The sequence below is a fragment of the Rhinoraja longicauda genome, chromosome 30 (assembly GCF_053455715.1).
Source record: "Rhinoraja longicauda isolate Sanriku21f chromosome 30, sRhiLon1.1, whole genome shotgun sequence".
NCBI lineage: Eukaryota > Metazoa > Chordata > Chondrichthyes > Rajiformes > Arhynchobatidae > Rhinoraja > Rhinoraja longicauda.
Window position 1 is genome coordinate 22,916,706 of NC_135982.1, and position 17,567 is coordinate 22,934,272.

Here is a 17,567-nt window from a genome sequence, read left to right on the forward strand (position 1 = left end):
CCAATGAAAACTGGTGTGTGGTCTCCTGACTTTCCCATTCTGAAGTCAACAATTAGTTCCTTGGTCTTGTTGATATTAAACAAGAGGTTGTTGTTGCGGTACCACTCAATCTTTATCTCTCTCCTGTATGCTGACTCATCGCCATCCCCGATTTGGCCAAACACAGTGTTGTCAGCAAATTTATAGATGGCACTGAAGCTGTGCTTAGCCACACAGGCATGGGTGTAAAGAGAGCAGAGCAGGAGCCTTAAGGTGTACCTGTATTGATCGTTTACAATGCAAAAAATAGTACTGGGATTTGCTGACCATTTATTTCTCTGTTTGTCCCCTTACATTTTTTTTGTCTTACATTAGCATCCCTTGTTTCATAATCGCTCCTATCTACTTCCTTTCATTGATGATTGCTCTGCTTTCCTTCCCCTTTCTTCCCCATCATACAATGTTTTTATTTCTAACCTTGCCGGTTCTGATGAAACGTCTTTGCAAGGTGGCGCAGCGGTAGAGTTGCTGCCTTACAGTGCTTGCAGCGCCTAAGACACGGGTTCGATCCCAACTATGGGTGCTGAGTGTACGGAGTTTGTACATTCTCCCCGTGATCGCATGAGTTTTCTCCGAGGTCTTCGGTTTCCTCCCACACTCCAAAGTCGTACAGGTTTGTAGGTTAATTGGCTTGGGTTTGTATACTTGGTATAAGTGTAAATTGTCCCCAGCGTGTAGGCTTGTGTTAACATGCAGGGATCGCTGGTCGGCACGGACTCGGTGGGCCAAAGGGCCTGTTTCCATTCTGTCTCTCTAAACTAAACTATAAAATGCTTGTTCTCATTCCACAAATATTGTCTGACCTGAGCACTTCCAATGATTGCTGCAATTTTCTGATTGCTATTTGTGAGTGTGTGCCATTTGCCTATGTAACAAGAGTCCTTGACTTCAAGGTAGCAGTCGTTCATAATGGGTATGTCAGTGAGGTATCAATTAATATACTGAATTAATAATCCAGAGGCCTGGATTAATAATCCAGAGGCCTGGATTAATAATCCAGAGATCCAAATTCAATTCTCACCAGAACAGCTGGGAGATTCAAATATAGTTAATAATCTGGAAATAAAAAGAAAACTAGTCATGAATAATGACAACCACAAAACTAGACTGTTAGAAAAATCCATCTGTTTTAGTTTTGACTTTCAGTGGAGGAAATCTGTCATCCTTGCACCTGTGAGTGATTTGAGACCCTCCAATGTAGCTAACTTCCAAATGCCACCTGAAATGGCTTACTTAGCCACTCATTTCAAGGGCAGTTTCTGTAGTTGACAGTTATCTGCACATTTGGCTTATGGTCTGGAGCTGGTGGTAAACTGGGCCTTTAGATTTTGTAGAGGAAGAAATAATGATTCTACCCCTTGGTTAGCGTTCTAAAAGCTGTGGCCTCACCATTGCAAAATTACCTTGATAATAACATTCAAAAATAAGGTTATGGATAAAAATTCATATTCTATTGAATATTCTCTTTAAAAAAAGTCTTATAAGCAATAATCTTTTGGATAACCATTTTCCTTTTCAATCTGAGCAACTGCAATTTTAGAGTGCACTGTAAATAAATCAGAAATACAAACTTCCCAAAATATACTTTAAACTCGAATGCAGATAGTAATTTTAAATTACTACTATTCTTATATATTAAAATTATTAATTTGAGTTATTGGGTCTTAAATTGGTTTCAACTTAATTGGCCATTTTCAACAGTCATTTGGAAAAAATCCAAATATGATTTTGCTTATTAATTTTTGTTGTGTAAGCTACCTTTAGACAAATCAGCACTTTCGCTGAAGGGTTTGTGCTACATAAATGATTCAGTGTATTATCAAATCAAATTTCCAAAATTATAGGTTATTTTAGTCCACTTGTGAAATGCAATAGCAATCAGAATTATAACAGTGCAAGTTGGTGGGTTAGTGGTGAATATCTGCCCACGGCCGATCCACTTAGAAGGGAATGGAAGGGATGGTCATAGAAGAACCATATGAGAGAGAGAAATTGGCAGCAAAAGATAATAAAATATTACTTCAGGGCAAGAGCAAGTTAGTCATACAAAAATAATTATGTAAGCCCAATGCAAAGAGAAAACAGGAATTATACACTCTGTTCCAAACACCTTATCCACAGATCCAAACATCCATGCGAATAACCAGAGGTGTTCACTGGTGGACAAGTTCACATACCTAGGCAAGACTCTCAATGATCAGTCAACATTGATGATTAAGTCAATAACAGGATAGCAAATTTCAGCTCTGCTTTTGAAAGGTAGAGGTAAAGAATGAAAACAAAAGAGGAATCAGCCTAAAGACCAAGCTGAAGGTAGCTCATGGTGTTGTCATTCCCACCTTACTCTCTGCGAGATATAAACAGTGTAAAGCAGATATTCCAGATAGCTCAACCACTTCTACATGGCCTGTCTGCACAGAAAATTTCACATCAAGTTTCAAGACAAGATTGCAGACGCACAGATTCTGTACCAAACAAACCTCCCCAGCATTTACATATCGCTGCGACAATCACAGATCAGGTGGACAGGCAAATCAGAAGAACGTCTGTTGGCAGAATACTAAACCAGCTACTTTGTGGAGAGCTGCCTGACGGCAATCAATCATCTAGTGGACATGAAAAAAGAGATTCAAAAGCTCTCTTTGAACATCCCTGAAGAGTTTCCACATTGAGACACACTACTGGGAACAAGCATTGGATCGTCCTCTTTGAAATACCCACATAAAAAGGGCTAATTCGCAAGAAAATTAGAATGTAGAAACCAAACGGGAAAAGTGAATCTCAAAAATTGAGACCACTGCTGCTATAACTTCCCTACACCTGTCAACTGTGTAAAATGAACTTTCTAGCCAGGATTGGTCTAATTAGCCATAACCGTGCGCATTGCAACACCATAGAGTAGATGCCATGGTCTTACTCGAGAACAAGTGACGAACAACCACAAACAAATAGGACAAAAATGCCAATAGGACTGAAACAAAGAATATTCCATATAGCCCAGATAGATCCATCAGGTTTCAGCTTCATTGTCTTACATCCTAATTAATTTCATTTTGATCTCAACATGTTCTTGTTCTTTTGCCTCCATACATACTTTTTTGGTCAGGAGTCTTCAGCTTTCCAAAGTGGACCTCCTCGCTTACATTCAGAATTCCTGATTGCCTCCCTCCAGCCTCTCATCTTCTATAGATTGTTTTTCTGCACATTGCCAGCTCAAAATAAACCATCTCAAATTTTCCTACTCACTCCCTCTAGCCTATCTCCCAAATGTCCAACGCTCCATTCATGAAAGATTAATGTCAGCATAGTCATAAAACCTGTTGTGGTCAATCTAATATTTTATGCAAGTTCAAATTTAATTTCCTGGCTTCTATAATTTATGTCTTCATTTCCAAATCCCAGAATCAGAATTTGGATTACTCAATAGAGAGATAGGGAGGAAACTCCTTCCCAGTTCTGACAAAGAGCCCTCAACCTTAATGTTATCTCTGATTCTTTACAGATGCAGCCCAACCTATGTGTTTTCCAGAATTTTCTGTTTTATTTTAGATTTTAAGCATCTGCAGTTTTTTTCATTTTCATTCTTTGAAAACACATTGTTACTCTCCAGATGTCTCTGTCCCTGAACATCCTTTATAGCAATGCAGTTTTGCCTGAGGTGTATACTTTCAACCATCTGGGGAATTGTCACATGAATATGCTGGTAGCATGAGAATTGTTCAAAAAATTACTGTATATCACATTAATATTCTAACCATAAATAACTTGTCAACTATTGTCATAGAATCACACACCATGAAACAGGCCCTTCAGTGCAACTCATCCAAGCCATCCAAGATGTCCCAAATAAGCTAGTCCCATTTGTCCATACTTGGTCCAAATCCTCTAAACCTTTCCTACCCGTGTACTTGTCCGTGTCCTTTAAATGTTTTTATTGTACCTGCTTCAACTATCTCCTCTAGCAGCATATTACATATACCCATCACCTACTGAGGGAAAAGGTTGCCCCTCGGGTACCTTTTAAATCTTTTCCCTCTCACCTTAAACCTATGCACTAAATGTCATTCACGTTATTCCCTTTATTATGTAACTGTACACTGTGAATTACTCGATTGTAATCATGTATTATCTTCCAGCTGACGGGTCAGCCGGCAACAAAAGCTTTTCATTGTACCTCGGTACATGTGACAATAAACTAAAGTGAACTATATCCTCAGGTTCTTGATTCCCCTAGTCTCAGTAAAAGAATGCTTCAGCCTCCTGCGCTCCAAGGATTAGAGTCCTAGCTTGCACAATCTTTCCTGATAGTTCAGGCCCTCAATCCAGGCAACATCCTTGAATCTTCTTTGCACTCTTTCCAACCTAATGACATCCTTCCTATAGTAAAGTGACCAAAACTGAAGACAATACTCGAAATGCAGCCTCACAACGTCTTGTAGAACTGTAACAAAACCTCTGAACCTCTACATGCAGTATTCTGACTGATGAAGACCAAAGTACAAAAAGCCATCTTTACCATATTAGCGACTTGTAACGCCACTTTCCGAGAAATGTGCACCTGTATTCCTAGATCCCTCTGCTCTACAACACTTCATTTACTGTGAAGATCCAGCCCTGGTTCGACTTCCCAAAATGCAATACCTCACCCTTATCTGTATCGAACTGCATTAGCCATTCTTCAGCCCACTTGCCCAGCTAATCAAGAACCTGCTGCAATATTTGATAATCATCTTCGATACCACTACGATACCACCTATTTTAGTGTCATCTGCAAACTTACTAATAATCATACCTTTCACATTCTCATGCAAATCGTTAAAGTAAACCACAAACAGCAATGGGCCCAGCCATGAACACTGAAGCATACCACGAGTCACATTGTGCTTTATCACTCTCTGAGTTCATTTGCACTTTGCAATTTAATGTTACAAATCATTCAGGAACCAAATGTTGAATTCTTTATTTTCACCTTTATTTTATATATTCCATTTTGTGTTTGGTGTTACATGTTTCCTCTTTGTAAATTTGCCTGGAATATAATAGGTTTTGGGAGACAATGCGTAAACAAATTTGCATTGGAATCCAGTATGCCAAATTTAAATTTACAATTTTGGAAAGAATGTATGAAATTGCTTAACGTTAGAAATTTTTGAGTTGCATGGGAATACCTGATGTATAAATACTGAATAAACAAGATTTTATTTATGTTATTAAACGTGATTTGCCACAGGTCTGCCAATTCTGCCAGTTCTATGCAGGGTTTCCCGTATCAAATTTCTGTGCCTTTTCACCTTTCCCTTGATTATTGTTTTAAGTCTCCTCACAAACTGATGCACTGAAAGATTCCTGACATATCTCTATGGCCATTTCTTTTGAACAAAGCCATGTTTGCTGCTTTCCAGTCTTCTAGTACCACCCCCCACCCATATCTAGAATTGAAACATTTTGGCAAGCTGTACAACCTACACCTTAATCTACAACAACAACCTAGGCTGCACCTCATCTGGACAGATAACTTGCTTGCTTAAAGCATAGCCAAATCGTTCTAGTATTCCTTATCAATTTTCACCACATTCAAGAATCACTTCTGCCTACCCTTCCACTGTCTGTGACAACGGAGTATTTAAACGACAGGGACCAACTGAAAAGCAACAAACTGCAGGTGCTGGTAACCTGAAATAAAATATAATATGCAAAATATTCAGCAGGTCAAGTAGCAGTTGGGAAACAGGAACTAATGTTTCAAGTGGATGATGTCTCATCATTGCACATGAGCCAGGAATTTCTTGATCTGAACTAAAGATGCCATCACCCTAAGCCTCACCTCCCATCATTTTTATAAACTGAATTTAAACCGCAATGATGCAAACTGACACCAGACACTCCTGTATCCTGGTACATGAGTTTCGAACACTGTCATCCTTCAGCATTCATTCTTTCTTGTATGATGACCTGTACTGTGCTCTACTACAGATTCATGCTTGCAAGTTTCCAGATCGTAGCATTCAGCACCAAATTTCACACCTATCCTTATACCTTTTCAATTTCTAAACACCAAATGGCCTAGATGCAGTTCCAAAATCAAATCCTTCATTATGGCAAAATACATATTGTAAACTATCCAAATGGTATGCATGTTTCTTGGATGGAGAATTATTCCAAAGACATTTATGATATCTGCTGATATCTATCTGAATTCACTTTCTTTATTTTCTTCTGTCCTGTTAAATTTTTCTGGTCTCTGGAAGAAATAATCGGGGATTACTTCATCAATGCACCCAATCACCCGCAAAGTTTAAGATCTTCTAAACAGAAAATAAAAATTAATGAATAAATGTGAAGAACAATGGTGGCTTCTTGTGAAGATTCATTGCAGAATTTTGGCGTAAATTTTTAGAGGTTGATTTATTCCAACCTGTTCAGAGTCTCTGATCTGGGAAGATTGTTTAGATGGAATACTGATTCAGATGCATGTTACACAATCTCTTAGTCTTAGTTGATTTCAGACGGGTTTCAATGTACAGCTCTTACCTGTTTACAAGGAAGCCTCTCTGAGAGTTTCCCTTAACAGCGATATTACCAGAATGACAGTGTGGAAGAAGTATTCATATTTGTAGGAAATTTAATTATAAAATAGAATGTCAATCAAGATGTTTTTTAATGGTTTATTTCTTCAGTTTATAAAGGAGGAACTGTAAACTGAGTTGCTAATGCCTTATTTCCCCCTTAAAATGCATAACTTAAAAATGAATGAATAGTTGCTGAATTCTGTCAGATATAAAATTCATACCGTAACCGGATTTTCCTTTGAACTATAATTGATCATATACTAAAATGAAGAGAATGAAGTGAAAATTAACAGATTTAAATCACATTAGTAAGACCTCCAAATATATTCACAGTTAAACAGTAAAAGAGATCGCTCGCCAACATCCCAAAAAATAACCTTCCATACTGTAGTAAATTATATGGTGCCCTGCAGTCTATTACAACAACCTCATTGCATACTCACATTTCTCTTATTCCAATCTAACACCATTAATACCTGTTAGCCTGGTGATGAGTAAGATCAATCTGTTTTTGTTGACAAATCTGCTTTCTCTCAAAGTATTCAATATTTCCATCAATAATTTTCAACCAAATACAATTGACATCAGTGAGGCAAAATTATGTGACAATTATGGATTTTCAAACTTTTTGCACTCTGCTTATTGTAGTAAGTAGCAATAATTCAAATAACAGCTTCTGGCAAAATACGAGATTGACAAGCCCTTTCTATGTTATAAAATGGAGAAGTGGATCCAAGGGGAGAAAAACTGGACCTTTCTGTACCATTTCCTTGCCAAACAAAATTCCAAGTACACTCCTGTGAGCAAGGCTATAACCTAAATCGGACAGGTCGCAACAACGTTTTAGAAATAACATTCGGTAGCTGATCAAAACTATTTAAGTTGATGCTCCAAGTACAAATGCATACTAACCATTTCAAGGGCAAAAGCAGGCTAAAATTGATCTCCACTGTAAGTACGCCATGGTAATTCAAGCCCATTCCACTGAACATCTAAGGGAAGTTAAATGTGATAAAATAATCTTCATAAAGATTGACTTAGAACTGTCTTTACTGTTAAAAAAACTAGTAGTTCATTGATCTAGTAAAAGCTTAAGATTCCTTTTAAAAAAATCATGAAAATTTGCAATGAAACCTTTCTAACAAAATTCTTCTTTGCAACTCAGGTCAGTGGTATGTGCTGGAACATTATGTGACAAGTCAAATTGCTTCAATACCCGCTTTTAGAATGCTGAGCATTTTGCAAAGCTGTAAAAATGGTATTGTAATATCTGGTCTATTTTTAGAGCTTTACATTCCTCATGTACCTCCATGGCTCTTTAAGCACATGCACAGATAAGGAAAGGTAGGCAACCAACTCAAATACCAGTGGAATAATTTTGTAATTGGCATCTTGAAGATGCTCTCATTAAAAAATAGTTTGCCCTCCTCCAATTCTCTTGACTTCCTTTTGAAAAATAAATCAACATAATTTAGCAGATGCTACGTGTTTATGGGTCAAGAATTCAATACACAAAATCATATTTAAAAATGCATCTCAGCGCTCTGAAAGTCATAATTTGAAAACTATCAAAGTGATTACACTTAAATAGACTGAAAGAATATAATTCGCATTTCAAGAGTATGATTTAGAATAAGCCATCAAAAGAAAAGTCATCCCCAGGCAAATGATATAATTTCACAACCATCAAGCCTTCAGGAACCTTTTGCAGGAATAATTTTTATCTGCTGTCTTAATAGTTTCACAATTCAGGCCTATCTGAGCATGTGGCATACAAAAAGCTTAGCCTTACACTGTTTGAAGAAGGGTCTCGACCCAAAACATCACCCATTCCCTCTCTCCTAGATGCTGCCTGACCTGAGTTACTCCAGCATTTTGTGATACCTGTCTTCATACAACATCTACATACAAATACTTAATGGTGGAGATCTATGGATCAGGATTAGATCAATGAACCATAATGATTTTGTGCTCCCTGTGAGTCTGGAGACTCCAAGACCAATTGCTGCATATCCATCATTGCTAATTAAATCACTTACATTCCCACCAATTAGAAATGAAATCTCAGACATTCCTCATTTATAGAACTCATTACCATGTGCAGTCAACATTCAACCATTAAATAACAACTTTACTGAAATATTTCAACTTACATTGAATGGCAACTAAAATAAATAGTCCCATCACACTAATTTATTAAAGTGAATGCTGGATACAAAAATTCATAGAAATAGTTTCCCAGTTGGTTTTAAATTCTCAAATACATATTAGTTTTGCTTAATGATGGCACTCGCAGATCTAAGTAAGAAGATCACTTAGATCTTCTAATACCTAGGCTGACATCTCATTAGAATAGAATAGAATAGAATAGGAATAGAATACTTTATTGTCACATGTGACAAGTCACAATGAAATTCTTTATGAGTGACCGTCAAGAATGAAGGACTCTTGTCTCAAGCACAATGTCTAAGGTATATGCAAATATATCTTCCGCCGTTAGAAGGTGCGTCCATCCCCTCCGTTCAAAGGTGCGTCCATTCACGTGGAGAATGAAATCAAACAAGTGCATGCAGGGCCATAATGAGAGCTGCACACATTATGAATGCCACTTTTAGATTGATGGATAGCCTTGGTTGTTCAGCAGCCACTAACCTTTCTGAGCTGGAAGGCCAGGAATGGAATGATGCCAACAGGGAACATGGAAACGAGGATGCTAAACAAAGGAACGCTCCTGCTAATAATCGGTTAACCCCTCAGTGTGCATCACGTATGCTGTTTGGAGTCACAATGGCTACATCAAGCCTGCACGAGTAAGGTGCAAAGTGTATACAAGTGCCTTCCTTAGCTTCGAAATCCAGGATTATATTCCAGAGAATCTCACTGTCACAGTATTTTCTGAGCAGAAAAGAAACAAAATGCTGGAGTAACTCAGCGGGCCAGGCAGCATCTCTGGTATAGGTGACGTTTTAGGTTGGGACCCTTCTTTAGACTGATTGTGGTGGGGTGGGAGGGAGGGGGGGGGAGGGGGAAGAGAGAAAGCTGGAAGAGAGATCAGAACAACAAAGTCACCACCACCCCATCACAATCAGTCCAAGTCCTGACCTAAAGTGTCACCCATTCATGTACTAGAGGTGCTGTCTGACCCACTGAATTATTCAGCATTTTGTGTCTTTCTTTGTTATAAACCAACATCAACAGTTCCTTGTTATTACATATTTTTGAGCAGCCTTTCTTTAACTCTGCTCAAGCCACAAGAGTTGCATCATGCAAGCTTTACAGGAGGAGGAAAAGCAAAGATTTGCAATTGCACAAGGGTATGCCAAGGGATGTTTTAAACTGTTAGGTTTCTGTTGCCTCGCCTCGCAATACTTTGACACCACTTCCTTGTATGCGGTGAATTAGCCATTAAGTGGTAACAGCCATCAAGAGACTGATGCTGAATAATGGGGAATGGACAAGTTTTGTAAGAATTCCTTTGGGACTGCTTTACTTTGGTAGAAGTAAACAAAAGGAATTGCAATCTGGATATCAGATGCTGGCATTTGCAAAGGCTAACTGAGTACCTTGTTATAATTGAATTCTGCACATCCTGTACAGTATTGTTTGTATCTTCTCTTTTCTCCTCCTCTGAAGTTGTATCAACTCTGGCATGCTAGTACTCAGTACTGCATACAGTCCAACACAATTATCAATATGTAATCAGCCACAGACACAACTCAGGCACTCACCTATTCTGACTAGCCTCACTAGCATGACTACCCAAGAGTTCATTATCAGCATCTAGAAAATCCTTATTATCCCAAAAGAACACCTGGTGCATTAAACACCACCATCAGCAAGCTCCCTTCCAAGTCACAACATGGTTGATTTGGAATTGCATCATCATTTCTCCATCAGTGAAGGTTCAAAATCCTGGAATTCAAACAGACTATGGGAATACCTTTATCATGATGGTGTCCAGCAGTTCAAGGCAGCAACATAGAAACATAGAAAATAGGTGTAGTAAGAGGCCATTTGGCTCTTCGAACCAGCACCGCCATTCATTGTGATCATGGCTGATCATCCACAATCCGTAACCTGTGCCTGCCTTCTCCCCATATCCCCTGATTCCACTAGCCCCTAGAGCTCTATCTAACTCTCAACCTTTTACTAATTCAAAATGTCACGAGAATTAAATGGTGATTATGCCACTCAACACGCACATCCCAGGAGTGGAAAATTAATGCCACAAATGCATGTTATTGGTCTTATGTATTTACAAGCAGCCAACTGCAAGTTCTGAACATGGCTTCCTGTAAAGTTTAGTAAGAATTCTGAAGCATGCAGGTTCAGGTTGATGGTAATTTTCACATTTTCATCAGGCAGCTACAAAGCTCCACGAAAATACACAGAACCTCCCCAGACATTGATATCCTCTATAGACACAAAATGCTGGAGTAACTCAGCGGGACTAGCAGTATCTCTGAAGAGAAGGAATGGCCATCTCAACTTTTCCACTCTCCTTACTGAATCTAACCTCACCCCCTCTGAACGTATTGCCCTCCGCTCACTCTGCAGCAACCCCGACATTATCATCAAACCCGCTGTCACCCATTCCTTCTCTCCAGAGATGCTGTTTGTCCCGCTGTTACTCAAGCATTTTGTATCTATCTTTGGTTTAAACTAGCATCTGCAGTTCCTAAACATGGATGAGAAAACATGTTGAAAAAACTAAGCCTCTGGTTGAAGACGCTGTGTACAAAAAAAGGACTCCTGCAAACTTTAAGATTCACTCTATTTAGCACAGATGCATATAAGTAAGGAGCAACCCATCACCAGAAAACTATAATGGAGAAAATAGGGCATGGAATGGTGTTCTGATATGAAGTAGGTTAGGGTAGGGTGAAATATAGTTGAAATAGCCATGAGATTCAGTGGAACTATAATGGATGGTGTTCACTAACTGACCAGCCAAGGAGGAGGAGATATTTTTTTAAATCATGAGAAACAGAAAGGGAAAATTTAGATGTAGACCATCTGAAAAAAGAGAGTAGGGTGTAAATCGCCAACAAAATTTGAGTTCAGTATAGGTACAGGAAAAAGCACCAATACCATGATTAATGAAACAAAGTAAAACACAAAGTCCTGGAGCAACTCAGCAAGTCAGCAGCATCTGTGGTGGGAATGGACAGGTGCCATTTTTACATCAGGACCCTTCTTCAGATTACTGAGTTCCTCCAGCACTTTATGTTTTGCTCAAAATTCCAGCATCTGCAGTTACTTGTGTCTCTTTCTAATGTAAAGGGTATTGGCGGAGGGCACCCCAATAAAACTCAGTTACAAAATATTCTGTTCATCCCAATTGCCTAAGTAAGGAAATGTTGTTCAGTTTTAGAATGAGTTCCGCCAGGCACGGTCATATGGTGGCAGTAGTGCCCTCAGACCATCCAGATGCAGAATGGAGATGTAGAGCGGTTGTCTGCCCCAGCTGAAGATAAGCCAGATGGGACAGGAAACTCAAAATATTGAAAAGCCACTTCACAAATGTAAGCAAGAAGAGAATAGACAAGAGGAGAAAGAATACAATCATGGTGTGAAGAACTAAGTGGGGCAAGATCTGGCTTGAAAAAGTAAATCCATCTGGACAGAAGTGAACTATATGGGGTTGGATGATATGAGGCTAAACATTGCAAAGAGAATACTTCAAGGAGAAAGTGATCAGAGATTGTATGGAAGACATTGGCCGATGCTCAATGGTGGGATCACGGTCATGGAGGATGTAGGAGATATCTGAGATTTGACACATAGGGTCTGCAAAATAGAGGTCAATTCAACAAGCTACAACTGCACCACCGTTTTCAGCAGGTTTGATGAGAACATCAGGAGTTGTCCTTAGTGTGTGGAGTGTTACAAATTCTGTAGATTACAGTGACTAGTGGAGAAATGTTGCATCATCAGGTGTCAATGAACAGATCCAGTTAGATTGGGAATTCTGGCAACAATTACCATTGGAGATAGGAAGTGCTTTCTCTATTCGCATCAAACAAATCCAAGTTATAAAATATTCTGTTCACAACAGTGTTACTATCTTTTTCTTGCCAGTTACAGCTTCTAGATCAATTACTGGATCTTATTAATAATATAACATCTAAAACCTCAGGCAAAGAAGCAGTAATAAAACTAATCAATAAATCAACATACACTAGGAATTATTCTACAGTCAATATATAACTGATCAAGCTCTAAACTCAGATGTCTGTACAGCAAAAATACAAAATATTTAACATACAATTCCCTAAATTTTAAACTAAAATTTTAAACTAAATTTTAACTAAACTAAAAATACTTAAAATAAATAATAACAGTCAACAACTTTTAATAGCTTAGCACAAAGACCACAGCATGACCTATGACGTGTAGATGTGCGAGAAGTGACTAGTTTCTCAACTTGTGCAGTAACTGCACATTCTGCCAATGTACAGGAAGCTGATGAATTTTTGGAGAGCATATTTCAAACGTTACACTTCCCGTAAGTAGAGCAAACCAAATAATAAAAAATGGTTGATATTGCTTATTTAAGACCTTTAGGTCAGGTACATGGATCGGAGAGGTTTAGAGGGATATGGGCCAAATGTGGGCAGATAGGACTAACGTGGATGGGCATCTTGGTTGACATGGGCTAGTTGGGCCGAAGGACCCATTTCCATGCTGTATGATTCGGATTCACAGTTCAGATAGGAGGTTGCAATGTGGTAAAGGATCACTTACTATTTTATTAAATGGCAGAGATGGTATAAGTACCAAAGGGCCTACTCTGCTTCTATTTCTTATGTCCAATCATCAGGGTGCTTGGAGAAATAGTCAATGAGTTAGTAAGTAAGATACAAAGATGATCTTGAAGATTATTCTTTATGTTGACCTTGACAGTGATCACTGGCTTGCAAATCCTTCACAGAGAACAAAGTCAAATCTCATTCAATTGTCCCAGAGTATGCTCCTTCATCTGGGCCAATCAACAGTCAAAAAAACGTCTATCCAGTTTTCCTTATCCTATCCCAATGGTTCTGAAATCAACCAATGTACCATTGCACCACAGACAGAAAACTGAACTGACAATCTTCTTTGTACTTGCGTACAGATGAACCACCATTAGGAGGCAGCGATCACAACATGATAAGTTTTACTCTGCAAATGGAAAGGCAGAAGGGAAAATCGGAAGTGTCGGTATTACAGTATAGCAAAGGGGATTACAGAGGCATGAGGCGGGAGCTGGCCAAAATTGATTGGAATGAGGCCCTAGCAGGGAAGACGGTAGAACAGCAATGGCAGGTATTCCTGGGAATAATGCAGAGGTTGCAGGATCAATTTATTCCAAAGAGGTGGAAAGACTCTAAGGGGAGTAAGAGACACCTGTGGCTGACAAGGGAAGTCAGGGACAGCATAAAAATTAAGGAGAGGAAGTATAACATAGCAAAGAAGAGTGGGAAGACAGAGGATTGGGACTCTTTTAAAGAGCAACAAAAGTTAACTAAAAAGGCAATACGGGGAGAAAAGATGAGGTACGAGGGTAAACTAGCGAATAATATAAAGGAGGATAGCAAAAGTTTTTTTAGGTACGTGAAGAGGAAAAAAATAGTCAAGGCAAATGTGGGTCCCTTGAAGACAGAAGCAGGGGAATTTATTATGGGGAACAAAGAAATGGCAGACGAGTTAAACCGTTACTTTGGATCTGTCTTCACTGAGGAAGATACACACAATCTCCCAAATGTTCTAGGGGCCGGAGAACCTAGGGTGATGGAGGAACTGAAGGAAATCCACATTAGGCAGGAAATGGTGTTGGGTAGACTGATGGGACTGAAGGCTGATAAATCCCCAGGGCCTGATGGTCTGCATCCCAGAGTACTTAAGGAGGTGGCTCTAGAAATAGTGGAAGCATTGGAGATCATTTTTCAATGTTCTATAGATTCAGGATCAGTTCCTGTGGATTGGAGGATAGCAAATGTTATCCCACTTTTTAAGAAAGGAGGGAGAGAGAAAACGGGTAATTATAGACCAGTTAGTCTGACATCAGTGGTGGGGAAGATGCTGGAGTCAATTATAAAAGACGAAATTGCTGAGCATTTGGATAGCAGTAACGGGATCGTTCCGAGTCAGCATGGATTTACGAAGGGGAAATCATGCTTGACAAATCTACTGGAATTTTTTGAGGATGTAACTAGGAAAATTGACAAGGGAGAGTCAGTGGATGTGGTGTACCTCGACTTTCAGAAAGCCTTCGACAAGGTCCCACATAGGAGATTAGTGGGCAAAATTAGGGCACATGGTATTGGGGGTAGGGTACTGACATGGATAGAAAATTGGTTGACAGACAGAAAGCAAAGAGTGGGGATAAATGGGTCCCTTTCGGAATGGCAGGCAGTGACCAGTGGGGTACCGCAAGGTTCGGTGCTGGGACCCCAGCTATTCACGATATACATTAATGACTTAGACGAAGGGATTAAAAGTACCATTAGCAAATTTGCAGATGATACTAAGTTGGGGGGTAGTGTGAATTGTGAGGAAGATGCAATAAGGCTGCAGGGTGACTTGGACAGGTTGTGTGAGTGGGCGGATACATGGCAGATGCAGTTTAATGTAGATAAGTGTGAGGTTATTCACTTTGGAAGTAAGAATAGAAAGGCAGATTATTATCTGAATGGTGTCAAGTTAGGAGGAGGGGGAGTTCAACGAGATCTGGGTGTCCTAGTGCATCAGTCAATGAAAGGAAGCATGCAGGTTCAGCAGGCAGTGAAGAAAGCCAATGGAATGTTGGCCTTCGTAACAAGAGGAGTTGAGTATAGGAGCAAAGAGGTCCTTCTACAGTTGTACCGGGCCCTGGTGAGACCGCACCTGGAGTACTGTGTGCAGTTTTGGTCTCCAAATTTGAGGAAGGATATTCTTGCTATGGAGGGCGTGCAGCGTAGGTTCACTAGGTTAATTCCCGGAATGGCGGGACTGTCGTATGTTGAAAGGCTGGAGCGATTGGGCTTGTATACACTGGAATTTAGAAGGATGAGGGGGGATCTTATTGAAACATATAAGATAATTAGGGGATTGGACACATTAGAGGCAGATAACATGTTCCCAATGTTGGGGGAGTCCAGAACAAGGGGCCACAGTTTGAGAATAAGGGGTAGGCCATTTAGAACGGAGATGAGGAAAAACTTTTTCAGTCAGAGGGTGGTGAAGGTGTGGAATTCTCTGCCTCAGAAGGCAGTGGAGGCCAGTTCGTTGGATGCTTTCAAGAGAGAGCTGGATAGAGCTCTTAAGGATAGCGGAGTGAGGGGGTATGGGGAGAAGGCAGGAACGGGGTACTGATTGAGAGTGATCAGCCATGATCGCATTGAATGGCGGTGCTGGCTCGAAGGGCTGAATGGCCTACTCCTGCACCTATTGTCTATTGTCTATTGTCTATTATTGCCAGATTTGCCATACTTACAGTCAGAATTGCCAATTAGCAACAATCTATAAAAATCCTTCAGGGGCAAAATGTTAAGTAAATGAGTAAACTCGTAAAGTTTGGATCTGCAAAATGTTCTTCCGCATTCTCCAATTGGAAAACAAGTGTTTTATCAAACAACCCGAAAATATAGTGTCGGAAACAAACTGCAGATGCTGGTTTAAATCGAAGGTAGACAAAATCTGAAGTAGGGTCTCGACCCGAAACGTCACCCATTCCTTCTCTCCAACCCATTCCTTCGCTCCAGAGATGCTGCCTGACCCGCTGAGTTACTCCAACATTTTGTGTCTAACCCGAACATGTAGCATGGATTCCATCATAACAAATTAATATCATTAAACGTTCATTGAAAATCTGTCTTAATTGCCACGCCCCTGGCTCAAATGTTTGCATAGTTCCATTGGTAAAAACGAGTCTATGTTATATATCCGTTCTTTAAAATGGCTTAGAGCAATGAAATTTAATGTATTTTTAAAACAAATCTGAAACTTCAACATTGTTTAATAATTGGTATACCCAAATAAAAGTAATTTAGAAAACAGTAATCTGTCTCCCGCTGCCCAAGGGGGGGAGGACTTCCGAGACAATCCACCATCACTCCATTTTACTTAAATTTAAATCGTTTTACCTAATCACCTCCCACGTTCAGTAAATATTGTGCAAAATTATCAGCGTTAACCCGATTACCTGTCAGACTGGAGATAGCTCAATGGTTCACAGCGCGCACCGCCTGCGATCTGCCCGCTGAAGCTGCTCTGTTAAATGCAGTTTTAACATTAAATGAAAGTATTTCTATTTATAATTCGGCTTTGATTTCCTCTCAGATTTGAGGTTAAAAAATAATGCCTGGCTTATCCTGTGCTGCTCATCCTATCCAGGTTCTGTCACATCTAACTGCATTGTACGCCTTGCTCGCTGAGAGGCTAAGGCGGCGTTTGGTGTTTGCGGGTATTTAGCGCCGTCACTTGCAAACATTTACCTCGCTCCTCTTGTTTTTGCCGCCTCTGCCGGTGTCAGCGCGCCCCAGCCCGCACCGCAACCTAACGCGCTGCCCCCAGCCCGCAACCTAACGTGCTGCCGCTGCCCGCGGAAGTCCCGCCTCCAACCGACGCCCATTGGATCACCCCGCTTAAGTCCAAGGCGCTGCGCTTACCTATTGGGCGAGACTGCCGTCAATCAATGCCAACTGGGCGAGCTCTCGAAGTGCGTCTCGCCACCAACGTTTTCATTTCAAATATCAACGGGCAGCAGGCGGCCTTCGCCAGTTCCCCCTCACCCGATCTCTCTGCTTCTCACCCCCCTTATATCTACCCCTCTCCTCCCCTACGCCACTTCTCTCCCTTACACTTCCACCCCCATTCTCACTTTACTTTACCCCTCTTACCACTTCCTTTCCCCCACACTCCCTTACCCCTCCTTCCCCTTACAATCCTCCCCATACTCGTCCTTTCCCCTTACCCCTCCTTCCCCTTGCACCTCCC

At 40.2% G+C, this 17,567-nt stretch overlaps 1 protein-coding gene across 5 annotated transcripts in view; it reads right to left on the reverse strand.

Moving 5' to 3' along the window:
* The window catches only part of kcnab2a (potassium voltage-gated channel subfamily A regulatory beta subunit 2a), a 141,081-nt gene extending 123,925 nt beyond the window's left edge, over window positions 1–17,156 (reverse strand). Inside the window, exon 1 of one of the 5 annotated variants that reach the window (XM_078425608.1) lies at window positions 17,066–17,156. The gene's annotated coding sequence lies outside the window, so the exon portion shown is untranslated. Of the gene's footprint in view, window positions 1–16,773; window positions 17,038–17,065 lie in introns of those variants that run through there. The other 4 variants (XM_078425612.1, XM_078425614.1, XM_078425609.1 and 1 more) reach the window with 4 other exon arrangements.
* Between the last annotated feature and the right edge of the window lie 411 nt (window positions 17,157–17,567).